Source organism: Triturus cristatus, chromosome 9 (assembly GCF_964204655.1).
Source record: "Triturus cristatus chromosome 9, aTriCri1.1, whole genome shotgun sequence".
Taxonomy (NCBI): domain Eukaryota; kingdom Metazoa; phylum Chordata; class Amphibia; order Caudata; family Salamandridae; genus Triturus; species Triturus cristatus.
In genome coordinates this window covers 662989149-663014789 of record NC_140592.1, presented here as the reverse complement: position 1 = coordinate 663014789, position 25641 = coordinate 662989149, and the positions used below count along the sequence as shown (strand labels likewise).

At 45.4% G+C, this 25641-nt stretch overlaps 1 long non-coding RNA gene across 1 annotated transcript in view; it reads right to left on the bottom strand.

Annotated features, from left to right (window-relative positions):
• Positions 1-5895: 5895 nt before the first annotated feature.
• LOC146798459 (uncharacterized) overlaps positions 5896-25641 on the bottom strand; it is a 33139-nt gene continuing 13393 nt past the window's right edge. Inside the window, exons 2-3 of the long non-coding RNA XR_014968701.1 lie at positions 12286-12417; positions 5896-6286 (exon numbers count right to left, since the gene is read on the bottom strand). This is a non-coding gene — a long non-coding RNA (uncharacterized LOC146798459). The remainder of the gene's footprint in view (positions 6287-12285; positions 12418-25641) is intronic.

The following is a 25641-nucleotide window of genomic DNA, read 5'->3' as shown; positions in this document are numbered from 1 at the left end:
CCACACTAATGACAATAGCTCTGCTTATGCAATCAGTAGTTTCTAGGCCAGCTCAGAGTACATACGTGGATGCATCTTGTATCTTTTGGGATAAAGAGACAATGAGATTCTTGGGGACTGCCAGCAAGTCCCTGGCCATATCCCACAATGCATGGGTGTACCTTCCCGTGAGACAAACTGCTTCGATAGATCTAAAGGATACAGTAGCCCTAAGAGAACATTGTGTCTGAAGGCATAAGTTTCAGTTGATTTAATATCTGCAGGATTTGTTGTAAAGGAATTTGAATTAATCTTACTTGTTGCTGGTTGAAATATCAGGCTTTCCGAAGTGAGATTTTAGTTAGGAAGTACAGATCACCAGTAGCCAGTCTGTGTCGCTTAGAAGAGGTCGATTGACTTGCGGGCATGTCTTTGACCCCGTCGCCATAAGGGCATGGGTAAACGCTTCATTGAAAGGCAGTGCTATATCAGATGACGCTGGCACTGGTTGATGAATCTGTCAGTACATTTGTCCTCGTCTCACTAGTGGGTAATTGCAAGTTTAGAGCTTCAGCTGCCCTCCAAACCACCACTGCAGATGAGGCACTTTCTTCCTTTGGTGAGCCAGGTGTTTGGTCAGCTGTTTCAGGATATGCAGTTAGCCCCCTAGCATTTTGGAAAAGTTGTAGGTCTGGCGCTGACTGCCAGCCTTTTGGTATTGTCAATGCTTTAATTGTAATGGTGGTTTATGTCCAACCTTATTCTCGAACAAGCTCCCTGGCCCTCACTGATGTAAAAATAAATAACATTGCAAAGCCAACATGTCTTGCCTTTGGGACCTATTGGCGTTTTCAATGACTTTTAGGCAGTGCTGAGCCGCATGGCCAAAAGGAAGCCGGACAAAAGTGGACATATTTTGTAGGCGCCCACATGGCATTACGCATGTGTGCCTATAAAGTGATTCGATTTTTTTTTTTATTGTTATTTATCGATCTGAGATGGATTATTAATATTTTCCCCCAAATGAAAAAGTAGGGCTAAAGCAGTTTTTGAGGTGGATGGCAAAGATGTTGGAAATTTGCTGTCTGGTCCCCTCCACCCCCCCCCCCCTCCCCCCTCCCCCCCCACTATACAAACTGAAGATTTGTTTATTCTGTTTTTTAAACAAAAAAAGGGCAAGAGGGAGTGCAACAAAGGGTGGAAGAAGCACATGAGTGCGGGCAGATGGAGAGAGTTTGGTTTGAGAGAAGCACATGGGAGAGCTTGCAATATGAGCGAGACAGCAAAGCAGGTATTTGACAGGGAGTTGAGAACAGATGGGAGAGAGCCCGACAACAAATGTACTCATTGAATGCTTAAGCAAATAGAAAAACAAGCATTAAAAATGCAATAGGCCTCGCCTTTTATTAAGTTAAATCCACTTGCTTTGCTAATGGTATTATATAGCAAAGCAAATGGCTTTAACTTAATAAAAGGCGAGGCCTATTGCATTTTCAATGCTTGTTATTGTAGAGCAATCCCTTTCCCAAGTTCCCATTACTTATGCTTTACTTAGGAGCAAAGCGTCAGCTGATCATCACGTTAGAACAGAAGGATGTAGAGGCTGCACCTAAATTTAAAGCTTGCTTAATCGATCTGGTCAACTGGATGAATCTCAGTTGCCTCCAACTAAATGCATGCAAAACTGACCTTATGGTAGTTGGTAAACAACCTTCCATCTGGTAAGTAAGTAAAAGCTTACAGAGCGCACAAATGCAGAGGCGTCTTGGCGCTATGGCAGGAAACGAGTGGCCGAAAAATTAGGTCTGACCCTGGTCCCAAACCTAAGATAAAAAAACTTAGGAGTATGGTTTGATAACACTCTTTCTTTTGCAGAACAGATATTAGCTTTGGCCGGTACCTATTTTGGCTTATTAAGGATGCTATAGAAAATATAAGATCTTTTACCTCTGGTAGCAAAAAAGATAATCATTCAGGCTTTGATTATATCTCACTTGGATGACTGCAACATTCTCTACTCAGGGGGTCACCAAAAGTAGTATGAGAATGCTGCAGAGAGTTCAGAACGCGGCAGCCTGGATACTATTTAACATCCCAAGGTGAGCCACGTGGGAATTGCCCTTGAGTAACTACACTGGTTACCGGTGCAGGATAGAGTGACTTTTAAAGCTATGTGCTTTTGCCATATGATTCTGAACGAGAAAGGACCCAGCTATCTCCGGCCTCTACTCACCCCCTACAGACCTATTCTGAATCTTAGGTCTGCGGGCACTGCACAGCTGACAGTGCCAAAAATTCAAAGGGCATGCTTAGGAGGTAGTTCCTTTAGCTAATTAGCAGCTAAAGCTTGGAATCAACTGCCGGTAGATCTTAGGATGCAGACCTCAGAAGTTCTGTTCCGAAGGGAACTCAAAACATGGTTCTTTAGGTCATCCCAGGTAGACTGGTGCTAAGATTACCTTTATTTCGGATTGGGGCCCACTTTACAGAGAGGAAGAATTCCTAGCGCGGGGAGACTCCATTGGTGTAACCAGGCGCTTTATAAGCTTTTAACCTAATCTAATCATAGCCGGTCAGGGATGTAAATGGCTTATGAACGATTATGAAAGCACCTTTGGTAATCACAGCTCAATGGTAGTGATTAGTAAAATACATTAAAACAAAATTCAGTTATTTTTCATTGTCTGTATTGCACCTTCAAATAATAAGGAAAACGTCGAATATCTCAACCACTATAAAAGCTTGTTTTCATTATGTTCGCCTAGATACATGAATATGAAATGAGTGACCATATAAAATGAGAAAACAGGATGTCAATAAAACATAGCGCAGGCACACCGGTGTGAATTGTAAAAATCACAAAAACTATCAACGTGAGCGGATTCTGTATACAACAGAGATACACCTTAGTGCAGCCAGACTGGCTTACAGCCCTGTCTGAAGAATGGTGTACAATAAAACTATAATGCATGAAGGGCCTGCCTTAACAGGAGCAAGTGTGATATGCACCAAAACCAATCAGCAAAATGTACCGTTTTGGAAGCACTACTTTTCGTAAAAGAAAAATAATTTTTGCAAAATCTGAACTAGTTAAACTCGAGCCAGAACTTGAATGAACAATTCATATTGACATGTTTTGTTAACAAGTATAGTCTGTAATCCTACCACCAAGTGTAACATACTTTGCAACAACAGCATTCTTATGTAAGAAATAAAGACTTCCAAAAAAAGGTAAACATGACAGTACCATTTGAAAGCAAATCTTAAATCCTTCTCTCTGCTCTACTTATCTTAGTAAGCAAAAAGTGCTTATTTAGTCGCCAACTCACTTAAGCACATTCTGACAGCACGAACGCATTTTAATGCTTTATACCAAAGACTTGAAGGTAAGCGCTACAAAGACCAATCTTCAAAAGGTTGCACATGTGTGATACCTCGTTACCAAAGACTTATTACAAAATGTCTGTGGGCAGCGGACATTGGATCACAGAGAGACATGTCTCATCACGCAAGACGTCATCTTTCCGGAAAAAAACATAGTTGCACAGTTCCTAGAGGTCTCAAACGATTAAACAAAAGGTACGTCAACATCACATTGGAAAACAAGTTACAAAGCAATGGGCGGAGTGTATGTGTTGAGAAGCTATAGAAGCAAGTTGTATACCAATAATGGACGCATCCCCTAACTGAGAAACTGCCCTTAATAACACCATGGCAAATTTCATGGTTTTCTTGCCAGCAGCAACAAGGGTGTGATAACATTTGAAGGCACATGCTTCTTTAAAAAAAATAATACCTGAAAATTCCAGCATGCAAAGAAGGTAAAATAAGTCAGTCAGGGCTGAACTTCTGTGACAGTCGCTGTATTTGTGCTCTGTACCTGAGGTAATTGCTAGGGACTGTGTGGGTTAAGGACCCGGGTGTTACTATCACTGTTAGGGTTTCAGGAACTTTCCCAAGACCAGGTCACTATGCTGTGGCCATTCTACTACCCTCCCACTCTGGTGCCGCAGCTGCCCACGCTGTCCCAGGAGTACATCTCGGTGCGCACCTTGCTGAAGATCTCCTTTTCTTTCATCCTGTCCTGCCGCTCAAAGTCCTCGCCTCTCAGCTCTGACCGCCGGTCGTGCGGCTTGGTATTCTCCTTGTCCTCCTTCATGGCCGTGCTGGTGAGTGGGTCTTATGGACACTTAACCTGCTGTTAGGACACACAACAGGAGAGCGCTGCTGTAACCATTCACTCCTTCCGAGCTGCTAGCAACTGGCGGCCATCAACGTCAACAAAAACACGTGAGTCGTCACTGTCCCACTAGGCAGCACATTATGCGCTGGGCAAGCCCGAAAGGAACTGAGCGCCCAATACAAGAACTTAAGGTAAACGAGGTAGCCATCTTGTATTGCATACACTTCCCTTTCATTTTAATAGTAGCGTCAGGAGAAATAATGACTTGGTCAGCCAGTGAAATAATCCTAATATACTTATTATTTTAATATGTGTAAATTAATAATCTCTGTATAAAAATGTGGCGTGTTTAAAAAAATATTGTAATCGAGAATTGAATGCTAAACCATTTAGCTCTTCGCCAAATTAAAATAGATATGCTACCTACAACGCATAAAATAGTCAGTAGTCTTGAACGGTATTCCGCATGTCAATTCTACAGCGCCACTACAAAAGCCTCTCCACACACAACAGAACTTATCATTCAGGATCAATAGCGGCGGTATTGTGAAGCCTTATGAAGCCAGACGTCAGCGAACAAACCACCACCTACGCATACACCGCCCAAGGTGCACTCTTATGATACTCGAATTTCTACGCACCATCTGGACTAAAAAATATATAGCGCGCGCTGCAACGCCAACAACAACTCTCTTTTAGAGCGTCCCAGTTGGACTGGCTCGCATGACTGGTTTCTTATCTTTATGGGGCCATGTGTTTGGCCCCATAAAGATAAAAAAAAACTTTTACGCCAGCAGTAAGTCGGGGCAGCCAGTCCAACTGGGACGGCTCTAAAAGAGAAAAGTGTACGTCACTAGACGCTCTTTCCCAATGGCTGGCTACCGTTTGGCATAAACGGTGACGCCAGCCAATGGAAAAGAGGGGCAGGGCTTAAAGCCCACTAGAGAAATCTCTTCAAATCATTAAATCTCGCCAGCGAGACTGCGCATGTCTGCGCAGTCTTACGCCAGGCGAGACCTAAAAAGTACTTCCCTAAAAGTGAGCAGCAAAAGGATAGAAGGCAGCCGTTCAGAGAAATTGTCTGTCCAGGGTGAGGGACAAAAATAGGATGGGCAAGGAAAGCCATCGACTATGAAAGGAGCAAATGAAAAATGACAAAGCCAACTAGTGATAAGTAATGCGTGGGTTGTAAGCCCCTGCAAATTCTTCGTAAGCCCCCAATAGTTTGTTTTTTTGGCAACCAGACATGTTGTGCTGTCCGATAGGCTTAGCCTAAAAAAAATTGCTAAAAACACATACTTTTTGGGACTCAAGGACTTTCTCTTGAAACCGAAACAAACGCAGAAAAGTGGGGTTCTGTCCTTGCAGAGTACAACAACCGGAAGCATACATCCAGGCGTCTAGCACCTCCCCCATTGAGAGGGAAAAATGGACTGGGGACATTGATTTTCACGCCCAGTCTATCAACTGTTCGGAATCACCTCCTCTTCCTCAAACCGAAGTCTTTCTTGTGATCTTACTTCGACTAACCGAACCCCTGTTTTCTTATCATAGCACGAATCTGCCCATCCCGCTCAACAAATTATTGACAACAGAGGAGTTACTCTTCTCACACTTGTATTGAAGTGGCTCTGGGGAGAATGCAAGCAGTGAAAAAACAGCCGCTGCAAGTAAACATTTCTGCCCAATGTGCGGCTGCACACTTGATCAGGCGCAGGTTATAACGAAATGGATACATTTTACATTATTTATTTGTTCTTTTTTGCTCAAATTACAACTGAAAATAGTTTATGCAATTAAAGACGTGACTGATTTTTCCCAACCTTTGACAAGACCAAATGCCCACATTTTGTCCAGACGAGACTCCTGATAGCGGGCAGTGCATGAAACAAAGGCGAAAGCTTTGGTTCTGGAAAGTGACATTCTCACTGCGAGTCCGCTTAGATAAATAAAGTGGTGCCATAGCGCTCCTTGCTGCTCTGTCCATACCGGGGCTTGTTAAGTGGAAGCCTGTATCTTGGCAGCAAACAGGACGACATTCTGTTCCACCACTTTGTTCAGTTCTTGCGGAGTAGCTCGGGGATGCTTCGAGACGTAATCGGCAATTGATGCAATGCATTCCTTCTATAAGACAAAAAAACAGACATTTCACTGGGCAATTCATGTACAGTGACCAAGGTAATTCGAAGTAAAGTGTTACCGCGTACGGCCGGTAGGCTAGTGATTCCTGTGCCTTCTGGGATTTCTATGCCTCTACTGGAACTTGGAAGCGAGGTATAATAACATCCCCATACATTCAATGTGAGGACTATTTACTACTCGAACTCTAGTCCCCAAATATCTGTGAAAATCGCATTTACCAGAGCATTGCCGTGACCTCGGCATTTTTAGGTCTCGGCTAGCGAAGGCTGCGCTTGCGCAGTCTCGCTCGCGAGATTTAATGACTTGGAGAAGAGGGGCTTGAACCCGCCCCTCTTCTCTCCTCCATTGGCTGGCCTCTTGAATGCTGGCCAGCCATTGGAGAAGAGGTTTGTCACTCCGAACAGGCCCCGTCCTTTTCGGATTCGGGGGCGTTTTTTTTGTTACTTTTCGCTTTTTGGCAGCCCGCCCCTTACACGCCCACAAGACAGCATGTCTTCACGCTGCCTACAAGCGCCAGTCGGCTCTCTGATTGGTTGGCAACTACCAAATAAGCACTGTGATTGGTGGACCTTGTCAACCAATCAGAGAGCCTACTGGCGCGTGCAGGCAGCATGAGCAACACACGCTGTAGATTCGTGTGGTGCGATGCAGCCATTTTACCCCCATCGGCTGGCCTCCTCGAAGAGGGCTGCCCTGCACACCGAGGTGAGGGCGGCCGGCAAGCGGGAGCTCGAGAAATCCACCGAGAGGCTCGCGGCCGCCGCCTCCGAGGCTGCCCGGCAGAAGAGCAGCGCCTGTCAGCACGCACATAGGTATTTGAATCTGTTCAACAATTAACATCTAAGTCACAAAGTTAAATGTTAGCACAGTGTTTTATTTTTTAAATAGTAAATGTAAACGATTCTTCGACTTTAGCTGGTAGCTTTCAGTCCGTGACTACGTTTCCCATGGTGCACATGTCACAGAGTTTTTTTCGGTTTCCATATACAAGTCTGTGCGTTCCTCTGGTCACTCTGTCGATAATATTCAGCAGCTCAAGACTCCATCTCCCGTTGACCCCGAGCGCCCTCTACTGCTGTCTGAGAAACAGCTCTGGCTCTAAACTCCATCTCCCATGCAGCCCTGTCACTTCACTACTTTCCCCTTGACCGGGCCCTGTGTTATGACACCATATCTCGTGAAACTGGGGCGCCGCCTGACGCCCCCTTGCGGCGGCTTGTGGTAGTGCAGAGCACGGAGCCGCTGTCAGAGCTGCAGTCCGGGGCAGGACGGACGCGGGGACCTAGGGACGGGGACAGCAACGGAGGCACAAGGATCCCGCAAAGCGGAGAAAGCGGTTAGTCGGGTGAGTGAAGCCTGAGAGGGAGTCAGGCAGCGGAGGACGCAAATGACCTTCAGACGCAGAGGAACTTTTGGACAGGGGCTAGCGTCAATTTGGTCTCTGCGCGGGAGAAGGGGTGCTAGACTTGACCTTCACGTGTATAATAAGGGTAAGAGAGGGGTGGAAGGTAGAGTGAAGGGCAGTGGGAAACAGTTAGATAAAGGGAGTACCAAGAAAAAGAAGTGTAGCAAGGGGGTGTAGAATGAAAGTGATAGGGGCAAGCTGCGGGTTGAGGATCGCCTGTGGTGAAAGGGGTAACAAAGATGTGACGCGAGTAAACATGGTCTACTCTATAGTGACCACACGGGCGGAGAGCCAGAGTAGGACAAATCCAGTAGTACGGGACTAACAAGGAGTGGAGATAATCAACAAAGGCATGCTGCCTAATAGCCCTGTGTCATATGTGGCACATTCACAGTCCCGTCTTTGCACGCTCACACATGCGAGACCCTGCGTATAGTGGAGAAAGAAACTACCGGATTGCAAAGTGATGTTGACTAAAAGCCAGGACTAGCTGACGGAGTGGAGGTCGCAAGAATGGTGGCATCAAGGCGTGTGGTGTGGTCTCACAGGTCAGAAATGGTGGCCTGTGGCAAATGTTTGTGGGCAGAATGAGAAGGGAGGCATGGGAAAGAGAGCAGGAGTCTAATGCAAGGGTGAGGGCACAGGGCCAGAGAGGGCGAAGCCAGTGCTTGGATTGAGTTGTGTGACAAGCGAGGGTGGTGGAGGCGGCAGGGCGAGGATTGTGGCATGGGGTGAATGGTGGTGGGCTGAAAGAGAATGGTAACTTTGAATTGGAACTAGTGACAAGGATAGTGGCATTTGGACGAGTGGAAGTTTGAAAGGTGAAGATGACTTGAGAAGAAAAATGATTGTAGAAGGGTAGGGTGAAAGGGGTAAGTCAGGATGGTGGTTACAAGAGTGACACGAGAGAGAATGGTGTAAAATTGCCTGAGATTTAAGGGTTCAAGAAGGGAAGGCCTGCACGATCGGTAGCATGAGACAGAGAGTGGTGGGCATGAGGAGGCTTAGGTCCATTGCCAGAGAGTGTTGGGTAAAATGGTAGTATGATGCAGTGATGCTTGCTTGGCTTTGAATGTGGCACTTGGCCAAGGACTGTGGCAAGGTAAGTAAGGATAATGACACGGGCAAGAGGACAGGACTATTATATGCTTAAAGCAAACATAAGGAGATGATGGACGGAGTGCTGAAACTTTTCAAACACTCCCCTCCAGTCACAGATCTGGGTTGAATCCATCAGTGTTCTCTAGCTCAGTGTGCTTTGACTGGTCATTGTTTTTTTTAAATATATTTTTGTTTTCATTGAAGGACTTGTGGTTTCCAGTGAGATTCTCGTACAGTAGCTGCTCTGACACATACAGGAAATTCTGTTCTGCGCACCCTGCTTCCTCTCCCGGCCTTGTTTGGCACTGTCACGCAGCATCAGTAGCAGAAGTTTGATCTCTACTGTTCACACCCGAGGAAGTACGATTATCTCTGCTGGTCCCTACCTGAGAGGCCAGAGGAGAGTTTGTCACTGTTGTTAGCACGTGAGCGCCTAGTGGAAGTATCTTTACTGTACACACTTGAGCAGTCAGATGGTTTATCTTTACTGTTCACACCTATGGGGGGCAAAGGACAATTCACCTCTGCCTTTCACACCTGAAGGGCGAAGTGGGTTGTGTCTTTGCTTCTCATGCCTAAGGGATCAAAGAAAGGTGTATCTCTGCTATTGGCATCTGGTGGGATCATAGGAAGGTTTATCTCTTTTGTTCATCTCCGAGAGGTCAGAAGTCTGATTATTTTTCTGCTTCTATGTGAGGGGCTCTGTGTGTGTGGGTGGCTGGCTCTGTGTGTGTGGGTGCAAATGCTATAGGTCTCGCATTTGAGAGTGATTAAGCTATTGACATTGTAAATAACAATGCTGTTTCTTTAACCCCTTCCATGCTGCGCAGATTCCGCTGCTGTGCTGACGGAATCTTGCGCGGGCGTGGTCATGACGGAACGGTTCCGTCATGAGCACAGCTCAACCGTGGCTCATGACGGAACCGTTCCGTCATGAGCACCGAAGGGGTTAAATGTTTTAAAAACAAAAACATAAACAAAAATAATGTCGGGAGCAATGCCAATAGCTCTAACTTTAACAATGCCGAGACCATTGCATTGTAAATGCTTGTTAAGTATGGGCCTGGAAGTACGCATGTGAAACTTGGCGGCGGGACATAGACCGAGGCCTCAATAGGATCACCAGGTTCAGCGCTCTGTTGAGCCACTGCAAGCAACTACAACCACAAACTGCCGCAAGAGGACACCACATTACAACAAAGTGTTCACAAAAATATCATTGTTCGAGGAAAAGAGTGTCCGAATACAATCAGAAGCTCTGCACAATAGACACAGCTGGTGTGAAATCAAAGGCCCTCATTTATACGGATATTCATTACCGAGCAGGCGCCACTGAGCCTCTCTTCAACACATCCCCGAATATACTCGTCTGTCCGAGACTTTACTGAATTCGGGCACCACTGCTGTTGGAAGATGGTACTATCATCATACATACATTTACCACGTTTTGTCTCAAGAGGAGTCATTCCCTTAGTTTAGAGCCAGTCTTCTGTTGGCTTTCTATAGTGTATGCCGTGGCGTAGCAAGAGCCCCCAATAAGGCGGTTCGAGTTTTGGGAGTGAGTGTATGTGTACTTCTGAAGTATTCTCTTCATCTCATACCCTTACCCAGCGCTCTTGTAACACCCCCTCCCCCCAATCCTTTAGCTACTTTGACCTATTCTATGGAAGGCGCTCAATAATCACCCGAAACCCTCCACCTCCCTTCGTGTCATGTAACAGAACGCTTGAGAAACCCAGTCCCTGCCAGGCTCGTCTTACTGCACATAACTCACTTTGAGCGTCGATGCAGGGCCCGGCCTAAACTTTCTACTAGTAACCAAGCAAATGTATCAGGAGCGATGGTAGGGATCTGCTGGGGGCCAGGAGCCTGAACTTTTGCATGGCCTCGCTTAGTTTTTCTGAGCGAAGAAGCAGCTTGCCTTAAGGAAGACGTATCCCGAGGGGGTGGGGGACATGCGGCAGCACTGCAAATTAAAAGATTCCCAGCTCCAGTCTGGCGCCCAGTGAGGAATCTATGGCTAGACAGAGGACCCACTACAAAGAGCATTACTAAAGAGAAGTCATTTGTAACAATAAAAACGTGTTCAAACAGGGGAGCAGTGCTTCAAAATGCGCCGGATCTGCGTCAAAGCGACCCGACAGTCCACATCTCTGGATGAACCTGACCCCAAGACAAATAAGGAGGAGTTATACTTCTCTTTTAGCCCCTCAATTGAGGAACGTGAATCCATGATTGTAGACTCGCAGTAAAACAAATATATTTATATATTTTTAAATACAATTTAAATTACAAAAGGCCTGTCTTGCTGTAAAATGACTTATTGAAAATCGATTGATGCACCTAAAGTTAAACTTCAGGGCAGTAAGGGCAATGAAAAATGTGACCTTTCCTCTTTCTCCACTGGTAACAGCTTTTAAGTGCTTTAGTAGTCTGGACAGACAATTACCACACACTTCACAGTAATTTGCTCTCGGTCTAGAGAGTTCTGAACCAGGGGGGGAAAAACCTGACCTTAACCACATTTAATTCCCTTTAAATATGTAATTAGCAGTATGCCAATTGCACTTGATCTGCATGCCACTATGCAACCACTATATTCCATCAACTCTTCTTAAAGCAACCACCTAGATGGCAATTATTCTTCTGCGTAGCACTTTAAAGGTTCGAACAGCACTTCTGTTAAAAAGGCTACTTCACCTCAAATACACAAAATGGAATTTCAAGTCTCTGAATGGCTATTTTCTACTCCCTCTCTTCCAGACTGTACATGTTAGTGTCTCTCTGCATAAGGTTTCTTTGGGGAAAGTCCACCCTCATGCGGTAATTTGTTCAGTGAAGATATTATTCCTCTTATTCTGAGTAGCTCACCTGAGCAGTATTTAATTTGTAAAATAAATAAGTGCATGGACCCAATTTTTTTCTTAGAAGCCCACAAGAGGTGCTGCCCAATGTCAAGGATGCCTAATCTTGATTCCACCTTACTGCCTTTTACTTCCACCACCCAACGCTTCCTGCCTCTTTATCTTACTTTGGCAGGTTCTTTACTCAAGTGTCCCTTTGTCATGGTTTCCCATCTTTCTCTTTATTGCCCTTTCTTCTTATTCGGTCTGCCTCTCTTGCTCTGGTTCAAAGTCTCTTAAAGTTTTCCATCTGGTCTGCCTGAAATCGGTGGCTTGGGGGTCAACAACAGATTTTATAAAATCAGCCAAGGGTCCCCTTTTTCTCAAGTTAAAAGTGGTCAGAGATTTTCCAACAATACCCCAAGTACGAGTCTTCAAATTCCAGTGTGATTGAGCTATCTAGTAATGAAGGATTCAGGTGCCTACCACCACTCGCTGGGTTTGGTGAAGTAAGCATCACAGAGGAGAAGCCAAGACTATCAACGCCCATCTTTGCCAAGTAAGGCACAAAACAGACTTGCGAAAAGAATAAGAATGCTTGCTTTACCTTTAATAAAAAAAAAAAGTATCACCTTGCATTTGTCTATTTCATCTTGACCAGTCAGGCGGTTCAGGATTTCACAGGCCACCTGCAGACCAGTTACAGCTTGAAGTATCTCTTTACTTTGCTCACTGCCATCGTGCAGCCAGTTCAAAAATGCCACCTATAGAAGGAAGACGAAGGTACCAGTTAATGTATTGTTAGGGTTTCCCACAGAACAATTGTGCTTGAGTTATTTTCCTCACCTGTCAAAAAAATCAAGACAACATGGCGCTTCACATCCAAGATCTGACACATTTCTGAAAACTAGGTTCGTCCCCCAAAAGAGCACACCTTCCTTTCCAATGGGACCTTCTCCCCTCTCTGCAGGTTCCCCTCCACTTTCAGGTCTCACCTTACAACTTGACTTGCCTAGCCTCCCAGGTGGAGCACAACTCGCACACCAAAGAGTTTCTTCTGACCTCACAGTTTGGTCCACTACCTTCAAAGGCAAATATTCTACATCCTAACTTTACATGGGGACACGCTAGCTTTATTGCTCACGGGAAAGATGCACGCTTCACCTCCCAGACTGCCCTCATCTCTCATGGGAAGGGCAGGTCCCCAATATCAGTTCCCAGCTAGTTCTCTGCCTCAAGTCATATAAGAAGCTGCATGAACTCACTGATAAAATTCACCTAATCTCAGTGGCAGTTCTGATCTTCTGGGGAATCCTTCAGTTGTCCACACAACCCTCCTGATCTTAAAGACTAACTCACTGAATGCTGCAGTTTCATCCACCTTAAATCCTTGAGGAAGCTGGTATTTCGATTTTCCAAGGTCTTTCTAGTAGAGCAATGGCTATCAATTAATGTGGAATCAGTCAAAAGCGGCCATACTGCCATGTTGGTTTTAAGGCGGCTATTTATTGAATGATGTCACAATAGATTTTAAAACCCAAGCAGAACATTCTGAAAAGATTATTCCGGGTGATTGTTTGCTATGTAAGGGAGGGGTATGAGAACTGTGGTATTGTCAACACAAGATGATCCCTTTAATGGTATGGCAGCAAGAAAAACGCAGCAGCTACGAAAGGCAGGAAAATACAAAGGCTATGAAACAGAAATTAAATACTCTGTAGCAAAATGAAACAAACCCCCAGAGGTAAGAAGAAAGCAATGGGAAAAACAAGCACTGGCATAGCCAATAGGTCTCGCCTTTGGGACCGTATAAGTGTTTGGTTATCCAGCACAATATCCTTGGTGCAACAACATCAACTGTTGCATGCCTAAACACTTATAAGGTCCCAAAGGCGAGACCTATTGGCTATGCCAATGCTTGTTTGTATATTATTCTTGCTGTCACAACCGTCTTAATGTTGTTGTACTGTAAATACAGCTTCTACATTCTTCAATCATAGAAAAGGAGAAAGTTGACTCAACCCCTCGCCAGAGCCCCGACCTACATGTTACATGCATTTCTGGGCAACGGGTCCTGAACCAACTAAGCTATGCTACCGGCTTACTGTACACTCGGTCGTTAGATTTTGGACGTCATTAGTTTTAACGCCCTGGTTTATTTATAACCAAAGCAAACCTGACGGACTGCATTACCCGTGTCCACAGGCTGCGTGCTTTGTGTGTAGAATCATCACAAACCATACCTTGGCCAGGAAAGCGCCTGGTGTCTGTCTGCCCCCCATGTCGGCTGCAAGTGTGCCCCACCATCTTGCCAGGGTCCCGCCAGCTGGGACAGTACTCTGCCGATCGCCTCAACGAAAACAAAGGTCTTCTTGGCGGCTGACGCTCGCCTGCAGGTTCCATGGGTGCTGCTCGACGGTGTAACAGAGCTGTGGAATGCGCTGTCTGCAACCGGAGGCGTGTTTTAGAGGCCAGGGCGTGACTTGTAGAAACATTGGAAACTCTCCCACCTGTAGTATTATTAAGGTGAGCACGCGTGCTAAGTTGTGGTATCGCTGACATGTTGAAGGCGTGCCTTACGGGCGCTTATAAGTAGTAAGTTGACTTTGTAAGAATGTGTGATTACAAATGATGCGTCACTCATTCTTCTATAGTCTTCGGGTTGTTTAGTAATATCTTTCATTATTACCCCAAATGCACTCCGCTCTATTTATCAACTCTAGAATGTTGAAAGGCTGACATGGCCTCTCAGGGCTCGTTTACTAGTGAGATGTAGATGGGCCATATCACATAAAGCAAGCCCTGAAAGCGTAACTTTAAACAGAATCTGCCACATTTTAGGCTGCCGAGTGTCTCTAGTTCCTGAGAGCAGTCAGTCGTATTTTACCACATTTAACAGTGAAAAATAATCATTTTAAGGACGTGCACAGCTTTTGGCTGGAAATGTAGCAGCATATATTGACGCCTCTAAAGTAAACACCAGAGCATAACATAAGGCCTTAACACAAAGCGTCATACCAATACAACAAACATAAATGGCCCAGTAGAATAGAACAGGCAAAAAAATAATGCAGCACAAAAAACACAGTACACTTCAGCAACACAAGGCAATAATGCAGCAGCATAAACAACTATATCCCCCACCATGACAATTGTCGTGCAGGCATTCTTGTCACACATTACCACTTCTAGAAGTCTGTTCTTATGACTCATTAGTTAAATGTGTGTGCAACAAGCAATACCTTACCACCATAGATACAAAAATGGTTTGTGATGAGGCCTCTTGTTATATGAGGAACAGCAAACCTGTGAGAGGTGCTAATAACCAGGCACCGTGGGGGGTGGGGGGGGGGGGGGGGGGGACTACAAATGTACACTCATTTGTACATCTCATCTAGAAAGTATTTACAGTCTACTTTTGACTGTACAGGGAAATGACATGATGGCAATACATATTTATATAGTGCTATTGTTAAGTGATCTTATTCTGTGGTGTGCCTCTACTGCATAGTGTGGAAGTCTGGCCCACTTAAACGTAAACAGATGAATTATCTGGTACATGACGCAAAAAACAGACTTCCAGCGCCTTGAAATAGCCAATAAGGCAGCATGAGTGCCATAGAAATACATTACAATATGTATCTCCTACACTGGTTCGCGATCATTGTTAATGGTTAACAGGCGTCTGATGGAACCACGACATTGTGTGGCATTGACTTAATCTCATGAGGTGAATTGTGCTAACAGCTTGCAAAAGTGATTGGTTATCTCGGCTCCTGTTCAACCCCTTGTCCCCACCGACTGAACAAGCTAGCTGTGATTTTGATCTTTTTGGTACCTGTGTTTCTATACTGTTAATTGGAAAATATTAAATACACAACTTTAAAAATAATGTTACGCCTTCTTAAGTCCCGCCTCTTAAACACACACCACTTGGTCTGATCGCAGTAGTTAACCATACTTAAACTGCAGCTGGAGCATGGAAAGTGCCTTGGGCTCAAAGTCGGGATGGCTGAAGGTGAGCACGTGCCACGGGGTCACGGCCAGCGTATAAGAAGCACAACTGTAGAACTGAGGGCAGGAGGAGGAAGACATTGTCACTCTCGCATAGAGGTGGGTTATCAATCACTGGCATGGGGAAGGAATAAGGATTACCAAAACACATGAACTGACCTGCTTCGACCCGTACTTTGTGTACTCTGTTGTCTGTACCCCTGAATGGTGATCACAAACCTCCTACAAAAGGACCCGTATGGAATGAAATGGTGGTGAACTCACATTCCATACGAGTGAGTGACCTTCAGCAGTCCTGGGTTTCAACCAACAGCACTTTGAATGATAGCACTTTTAATTTCACTGACCTGGCCAGATCTAAAACCTTAAACATCAGCCCTGGCTGGATCTCTGTAAGCAGCCCCTCGGACTGTGTCACGGATCATATGCAAAAAATATACGGCATTTTCAATGCACCTTAATTGAGAGCTAGGGGCGCTTCTTTATGAAATGGGGACCTTCTGTATTCAAGTCAATTCTGTCTTGAGTCACTCCTAAGAAACACTAAGCAACGTATGCAGTTGCACGCAAAATGATAGACTAATTGTCGCAACGTGATTTCAGAGTACTGGAAGAAAGAAAAAAACAAGCGCTCCTCGCGCTGAAAGGAGGCAGCGGGGGGGAGTGGGGGGGGGAGGTGGAAGGAAGGGGGCCTGCGCCGGTTTCCCTTGCGGGAGCGAGTACAGATGTTTCAAAGCTCGCTCCCGCAAGTAAATTCGCCAAACGTGCACGCGTTGCCATTCAAAGCAATGCAACGCGTGCACGTTTTTGGCAGAAAAAGGGAATCGATTGCTAAAGGTTCTTTTTCCTATGCAGCACATGCGGGCTGCGTAGGCGAGACCTAACACAACCGATATTTCACAGGTATTTATTTGCAAGCTTTATTGTTCCTTCCAAGAAGATGCACTGACCTCGTAGTCAAGCATTTCCTTACTGTTTCCACTCCATCCTGATGTTTGATTGAGGTGTACAGACTTATTACGTCTATGCTAGCTAGTAAGTAATCCAGTTGGCAATCAATCTTCTGGAGTTTTTGAAGACTATCCTTTGTATCCTTGAATAAAGAGGATAGGTCTTTAACGAATCGCTGAATTTCTGCATCAATATATTTTCCCAGATTAGAACAAATCAAGCCGATGCCTGCAATAATCGGTCTGCCGTTAGATGGTGTGCCAGCCATATAAATTTTGGGCAGCAAGTATAGAGTTTGGGTCACCGGATATTTGATAAAAAGATAGTTTTTCTTCCAAGGTAAGTCCTTGCTATACCAGTTGTCAAGAAGGTCACTTAGTTTGCTTTGTATCTCTTTGGTTGGGTTGTAGTGAGGTTTCATGTAGCACTTATTATCACCAAGATGTTGATAAGCTTCATAAAGATAGTCTTCCTTATTTAGAATGACCACATTCACGCCATTGTCGGCTTCTTTAATTATTATATTTCTATTTTTCACAAAGTACCTCTAACGCTTATCGTTTTTGTGTTCTATTTGTGGTAAGGCATTTCCTTTTAGATAGCTATTTCTGGTATTCCTTGTCAAGGTCCCTCATCACGGCTGTGAAGAATAAGTCTAATGTATTTCCCGGTGATGGGGTGGACGTAAAATGTGATTTTATTGGGAATGTAGATGGTTTTGAATGTAGGATATCAAGAATGTAGTTTTATTTGGTCCCTTCCCAGCCCTGTGGCCACTGCACCTGCAGTACTAATGATACACCAAGCACTGCAACTCAGGCTGTGTCCTCTGCTCACTCAATTGGGCTATCACTTCTAGGCCTGAGACCCAAAGCAGACTGTCTCCCCCTTAAAAATAAAAGGGGAAAAAGTCCCATCTCTCGCCCAATGTTGTTTCTAAATCTAGCAAGGAAAATGGCTCCCATCCCATATTTGTTAATAAGAAAGCCAAGATTGTGGTGCGATGGCCTTTCACAACCATGGCCCCAGTGCCTCTGGACATGCTACACTAATGGCCCTTTAAAATAAAATAAAAAGAGCCCCAATACCCACCCCCCCCCCCCCACTTTCCTCAAGGCATCTCTCTGAGGTAGCTGGCTTTGTAATTTTTAAACTAAAACTTGACCTCCCATATAGCGCCCTTTCGTACTGGCCATCTCTTTGAGGCTATCAAAGGATCTCAGTACTTTCTCATTCTCAGGGCCATTACTCTGATGCCCAAGGGGCCCGGACGATCAGAGCTCTGCGTCTGACCATGATCTTGCTGGCCTCCTGCCCGTCACTACCTCAACTCACCGTAAAGTGAATGTAAACAGAGGTCGAAGGGGACAAGAACTAAGGGACCCACATGCCCATGCGTTTTTTATCTTACAAAAGCAGTTCACATATTTTTTTGTAAACAAAAAAAAAATCCCTGAACGGTTAATGTGGCCCCTAAACTGCCTCTGTGTGCAAGTGAACAGATCGCAGGGTTATGATGGAGAGGGGTTTTCCTGTGCTGTAAAGCCCAGGGAGGGACAGAGAGCAAGGAAGAAGCAGACCTTTTCACCAGGGGGCCTGCTACCTGAAGGACATGGAAATGTGTGCAATTGTTTAATGACCAAATGGACAGGCTGCATAGAAGCCGGTATAGGCTTTAATTGATGGAGTGACTTAATATTCATGGTACAATGAGTTATTCTTTTTGATTGGTAAAATCATGGTGTTATAAGATGAATTCTAGAAAGTACATTTATTTGAGACACGTAAAAATGTTTGCACTAGGCTCAGTTTACCCATTACTAAAATATATACTTTAAACACATTGGTTTTTATCTTAACACACTAAATCATTTTATACTAGCCTACCTTGTGTATAATACCGTTTTAAAATAATGACTTGCATGTTCACTGTGCTTTATGTTTCAGGCTGGCACCTCACAGCAAGTCACTATTCCCCACATCTGCACTCATCACATTAACCCAAAAACATGCCATAATGTAAAAGAATGTATTTCCGTTCAATTAGCTTAACTTGCATGTATTTTTCATTTAAGGTTACTGCATTATTTTCTCTGCAGTAAATTAAAAACAGGACACTTGCCGAGTACTTTTAAGCCACGTTTCTGACCACAGTGGCAGGGGCGTAAACGTGGCTAAAAAGAACAAAATATTCTGCTAGTGTCTTGTTTTTCACTTTCAGTTAACTGCATATAAAATAATGCAGAGACCTTTAATGAAAAGTAAATGCAAGTTAAGCTAATCTGTTAAAAATCATTTATTTTACTTTATGAAATTTCCCATTTTTTTAAGCACTTAAGTGGCTATATGTAAATGAAGGCAGCCTGGAAATGCGCTAAGTAAACAAAGTTACACTTTCAGACCATCTTTATTTACAAGTATTTGTAGAGGCCCTACCAACAGTTTGAAGACATCTGTTCTAGAGGAAGCTTACTTTGAAGGAATTATTCTTCCTGTAGAGGAATTACCTGGAATCTTTACTAAAATGAAACACCAAGAAAAACCAGGCCCAAATGGTCGACCAAACGAGCTATTTAAGAAATGATCCTCCAAAACAATAAAGCACCTCCACAGTGCCCTGGAGGAGGCCATATCGACTGGGATTATGTCTGAAGACCTACCAAATGGCGACTACAGATGCGATCCTCAAGCAAGGACGTCAGGGGGAAATTATAGGGCATACTGCCCATTCTCCTTCATGGATTAGGAAACTAAGACTGTGGTTAAATCCTGGCAATATGCCTGGTCAAAGTAAATCCACTACATTCAGAACATAACGGTTTTATGCCTGCAAGGGGAACCAGATCCAAAGTGAGAAGAGAACACTAAGCTTTGGCAAAAATGCACACTATAGCGTGCTCAGCGAAGATTATGTCAACTGACTTGAGCATTTAACACATCCAGCTACTATATAACAAACCAACAGTGCAGGTACAAATAAATGAACAATACCAGCCCCATTTCCAAAAGAGGGGGGGGGGTCGAGACGGCTGACACCTCTCACATTTATTATTTGCCATTGCCTTTGAGCCCTTGGCTGCCTGTATCCACCTGGGTAGCATGTACAGTGTCTGGACTGGAAGAACAGACATGATAACATTGTTTCATTGTATGCAGATGACATATTATATGTTGGGTGAACTAAACACTTCACGAGATCCTAGAAAAATCTGGGTTATTGATTTACTGGGACAAATAAATCATAAACCCCAACAAGGGAGTGAATCGGCAGTGAACTAGCAGGGTCGCTTAGCTGTCACAACAACTAGGTTTAAGTATATCGGCTTACATATCACAGGATCCACACTGTGCATGGAAAATAAACTAAGCATTGCTGCTTAAAACTCCACAGGCAGACATGAGACAATGGAACCCATTTCCTCTTTCGATTATAGGGAAAACTGCACTTGCTAAACTGTCGATTATGCTTAAATTACTTATATGATGTAAAATGATCCTATCCAAATCTCTAAAATTTGGTCTAGTTAATTTTTGCTGAAACTCAGACTTGGATATGGGCCCACAAAACCCCAGAGTTGCATTTGTTAAATGTATGCAATCAAGGGGCTTGGCAATGGCAGGTCCACAGTTGCAACATTTTCAACGTGGTAAGAGGGAGATTGTGAAAAATAAAATGTGGGTAATTGATTTCCCCTATTGACATACATAGAAACTAAGGTAATTTTAGGTAGAAGACGCCTAAAATAAAGTATTTTGGGGCAAAAAAAAAAAAAACGGGAGTCCCCCACCTGAATCGAGTTTGTTGTATACATGCCAACATTTTTACAGCAGGCAAGTGGGAGATACAAAAAACAAATAGTAGGCAGAATGTATTTTTCCCCACGGACTCCTGCTGAAGCAGAAGCAATCTAAGTGACTCAGGTTTATTGGTGAATATGGTGACAAACAATCAGCATTTCATTTTTGGCATTTGAATAACGTAGCGCAAGCAAAAACAGAGTTCTTAACTCTGTTTTTATTTGCGTTATGAAAAACTGCCAAAAATGTCAAGGCCTGTTATATGCTCTAATTTCCCTCTCCAAGAATTAAGAACAAAGCGTTAACCTTCGATTTCAGAGGCAATGGTTGAAGGGGGAGATTGGAGCCTGCGTGACAGGCATCAACTGTACTTTCGGCTGTTTTACAAAACTCCAAACTGGGTTTCTGCATGCAGGAATCGGGAGGCTAGCCTTGAAATCGGTAGTCTCCCAGCTGAATCGGGAGGGTTGGCATGTATGGAGGAGGAATAATCCAGCAAATAGACTGGAAATAGAGGAGCTGATGGACATGGTCATACTTAAATTATTCTACAGAAGATGAGTGCACAACGGTCCATCAACAGGCACTAAAGTAGTGTTTGATTGCTGGAACAGGGTACTGAAGGGGATCAGGTGGACATTAAGAATTACCAGTGAAACACTGTTATTGCAGGGAACTTGGGTAAAGTGGATCAGTAGCCTACCAGGATTTACAGAATGGGTTACCATTGGCATATCTCGGGTGGGAACGCATTCCAACCTAACAAAGTCCTTCTTGGAATTCTATCAAGCAATCAGGGGATTTGTAGAGCGCACTACTCACCGGGAGGGTCTCAAGGCGCTGAAGGGGGAGAGGGGGGGGGGGGGGGGGAGTGTGCAGCTCTGTTATGGTAATTCGAAGAGCCAGGTCTTGAGGATTCTTTTGAATTGGTGCAGTGTTGGGCTCCGTCGGAGGTGAAGGGGGGAGTTCATTCCAGGTCTTGGCTGCGATGTAGAAGGCTCTTTCACCAGCTCTGGTCCTGTAGAAACGTGGCACGGTTGGTAGTAGCACGCTCTTCCAGCAGCTCTGGTCCTGTTGAAACGAGGGATGGTGGCTAAGGCAAGGTTGGCTGAGCATAGGTTTCTCTTGGGGGCGTGGAAGGAGATTCTGTCGTTGACGTATTGGGGTCCGGTGTTGTGGAGGTCTTTTAAGGCGTGTGAGCAGCTTAAAGGTTATTCTTTTTTCGCTTGGATTCTCGAGTTCTGTGGTGAACCAGTTGGCTTTCTTGTTGTGTCGTCTTGTGTTCAGAAGGGGGAGCGCAGTTGGTGATCCATTGGTGGAGGTTGCTTGACGCTGTGTTGGCATCTGGCATAGTAGGGGGTGAAGTGCAGGTGAGGGTGGAGGTGAGAGGTTCTTCAGAGACTTTGTTCCAGCTTAAGCGTGGGAGGCGGGCGTGGGTGCCATGGGTTTCGTAAAGGAGAAATGGATGCAGTGGTAGTCGGTCCAGAGTAGTTCCGTGGTGTGGCTGAAGCAAAAGTGGTTTTCTCTGGCAAAGATGGGGTTGAGTGTGTGTCCTGCTGTGTGAGTGGGGGTGGAGACCAGTTGCTTCAGTCCTATGTTGGTGAGATTCTCCAGGAGGGCGGTGGTGTTGAGATTGCAGTGGTTGTCCAGGTGGAAGTTCAGGTCACCTAGTAGTATGTAGACCGTAGAGGCGACGGCGTGTGGTGCGATGTGGTCGTGGATGACAGCTGCGCTTTCTCACCCCACTCCCCAATTTAATGGCGGCCACTGTGCAGAGGAGCGAGCAAGTGCCCTGACCTTCTGGCCTGGGACCTGCTGTCCCTCCTCGCAGCTCCACCTGGCTGTCTCCGCCGCGGACTGTGAAAAGCAGGGTTTGAGATCGCTCTCAACCCACTCTCTGTGCCTGCCCTGCGTTGGCCTGGTTTCCTTGCCTGGTGTTTTTGATTTTTCTTTTGCCTTCTCTTAACTGTGTTAATGTTGTTGCCATCTCTTCATTTTGTATTGCCTTCTCTTATCTTGGATTTGTCATTCCTGTTCTGTGGACTCTTCACTTGCGCTTCTCGGCGCTAGCCGGACCCCGCGGGCTATTTAATGGCAGTTGCTGCATGGTCGTGCCAAAGGCAAGCCTGTCCGTGACCAGCGCAAGAAACCCTGGGCCTCCGGCCATCCACCGCTATGACTCAGCCACCCTCCTCACACTTAACCCCGGAAGAAACAACTGCCAGCAGTCCGCGCCAAACACAACACACGGCCAGTTCTCCTGCCGCAACTGCCACAAATCCTTCACCACCGCCCTCGCAGCTAACACCAACGACGCCCTAAAGTTCATCCTTCTCAACGTCCGTTCCTTGCACAAGCACGCCATAGAGATCTGGAACCTCCTAGACACCCTCTCACCCGACCTCGCCTTTTTCACAGAAACTTAGACCAGCGCCTCCTCCACCCCAGACATCGCCATCCCAGAAGGATACAAGATCCAGAGAAAGGACCGCCCCAACCGCCCGGGAGGGTGTCTCGCCATCGCACACAAACAAAAACCACCACCTTGTGTGACTCCTTCCCCACAGCCAAACACCTGCACTTCCAGATCCGAACCAGCCCCGAACTCCACTTTCCACAGCACCCTTACCTACAGGCCTGTGAGCCCTTTTCGCCGACACCAACTTCATCACCCCCAACGCCATCACCTCCCCTGACTACACTCTCATCGGAGACCTCAACTTCTATCTCGACAACCCCAGCGACCCCAACACCACCACCCTCCTGGACAACCTCGCCAACATCGGACTAAAGCAACTCGTCACCACGCTGACCCACAAGGCAGGATACACCCTCGACCCCATCTTCGCAGGAGGAAACAATATTCACTTCAGCCACACCACGCAACCCCCCTGGACGGACCACCACTGCGTACACTTCCACGTCAACACACCCAAACCACCCGGCACCACTCCACGCCCGCAACGAAGAAACTGGAGCAGTCACCGAGGAGCAGCTCAACTTATTCACCGCAACACCCCCGCGGCAACAACCAACGCCAGCCTTGCAGCCAACAAATTTCACACGTGGATCTCCAACTGCACAAACAAACTCACCCCACTACGCAACGCCAACAGACACCGCCACAGCAAAGCCACCTGGTTACCCACGACCTGAAAGAAGCCAGATGCACCTGCAGACGCCTAGAGAAATAGCAAGACACCCGAACACTACTCCACCTACAAAAACGCCATGACGCAGTACCACCAACGCATCAGAACCTCCAAAAGAACCTTTGTGGAAATATGGATTTTTCTGATCAGTTATGTCCCCTATCTTGGACCCCAACGGTTTCATGTATGAACCACAAATACATGTATGTTCCCTCCAGTTCCAGTTATGAAGACGCAAACACATGTGCGTCCACCGTCAACATGTCCTCTGTCAGATCCGCCATGAATAGGCCGGATATTCCATTCCTAAGTATGAAAGGCCACCGGCTTTATATGGTTCACTTATGCCATTTTACAGTCCAGGCAAGTAGGCCCTGATTCTGTCATCAAACTCTTCTTGCTTTCTGCCTCTGAAAGCTCCAGTCTGAGCCTGCATCTGTGACCATGAACTTTGTCTCATTCCCTGCGTGGCTCACGAAGCCTGACATCAGCCTGCTGCCTGCCAAAAACTGTATTTCACCTTCGAAATTATCTGCTCCGTTCCCTGCCCGATGCATTCCTGTCTAGTAGTTTAAGTAAACATTCTTCCAGCTTCCAGGCCCGGCTTCTCTGTCTTTATGCAAGTAATTCATAGCCCTATTGCTATGGAAGATTTCCGCCCTCGCATCTAGTGTAGACACTTAGACGGTTGTACACGCACTAACAGTCAGTATAGTCAGTATAGAATAAGATTCTACTCTAAGAAGACCTCTCTTTTGGATAACTTAGTTCTTTAAACATGGGATGTTAGATATGATTTGGGATTAGGTTGACTTGACCCTCCAGACTTCTGTCGCCACATGTAGAGCTAAATGTCAAGTCCCCTTCACCCCCTAGTTGCACGTCAATTACACGTCATGCTGCTGCGCGCGCATTTCTGCCAAGTATTTCTGCTGACATTGCGAAATTCTTTCATAGAACCACCCTATTATGACATCACATCTAATGACGTCCTTTCATCACACCCAGTTACGCCTATTTTTGCTACGCACGAATATATTATCCATACTATCAATTGTTACGCCTCTTGTATTTGCTTCACTGTAATGCCTATTGTATAAAAGTAATTGATTGTCAATAATGTATGTACTTCACTTCCTGAACCTTCGTGGTGATGGAACTTGGAGCAACCGATTATAATCGACCATTGGAATAAAGCCCATTCCGAACCTCTAATACCACGGATTCTGCCTCTTATTTACTGAGCTATTTTATTATGTTTCTGTATCAAATTAAGTCCCGGTAATTAAATTATTTACCACATGAATGGCGCCCGAACAGGGACACTTTCTCATCTCACGCGCCGGCGGTGAGTTGCAGGCCCGGTCTCCTGCCACAGCTGGACGGACAATAACGCGTACCAGCAGGATTTCCTGTATCTCCCTCCGGTCAAGCGGGGGCGACTGAGGCTGCGATCAACACCCAGACGAGGCGGTGAGAAGTGCGAAGTATCCCGACCAGAGCCTAGCTGAGAGAGCAAGATCCGAGGTATACAGAGGCCCACCAGTTTCCGAAGTCCCAAGTCGAGTCCAGTGTCCGAAGTGGTCGAGTCGAGTCCAGTCCGGTTCAAGTTCAGTTCAGTTTCCGAGGCCTTCCGTTTCCGAGCTACCCGGTGAGTACCATTACTGGGGAGGCGTTCTGACGTGCACATAGGTTGTGCCGGTCAAGACGGGTTTGGGTACACAAATCCGGTCTGCACTGTTTCAGCAGTGTATCTGTACTGTTTAGCAGTATATCTAGTATATCAAGTATATAAATTCAGAATAATTCAGTTAAAGTCGAGTATTATGTTTAGTGATTACGTTTTCCTTAGATCGTCATTATCATCGTTGCTCAGTTAAATGTTAAATGTTAAATGTTTTAATAACGTTCTGCATATTGTGGTATGAATGACAGTTCATTGTTGTGTTTACTGTATTAAGTTTGTTTAAAATCAAGTATCAGATCAGTTTTCAATATGCCGCTCTTTTCGAAATTAAGACAGATCACAACAAGAAAAGGGGTACTCGAAGAAGCCGTTCCTATTCCTCCTAG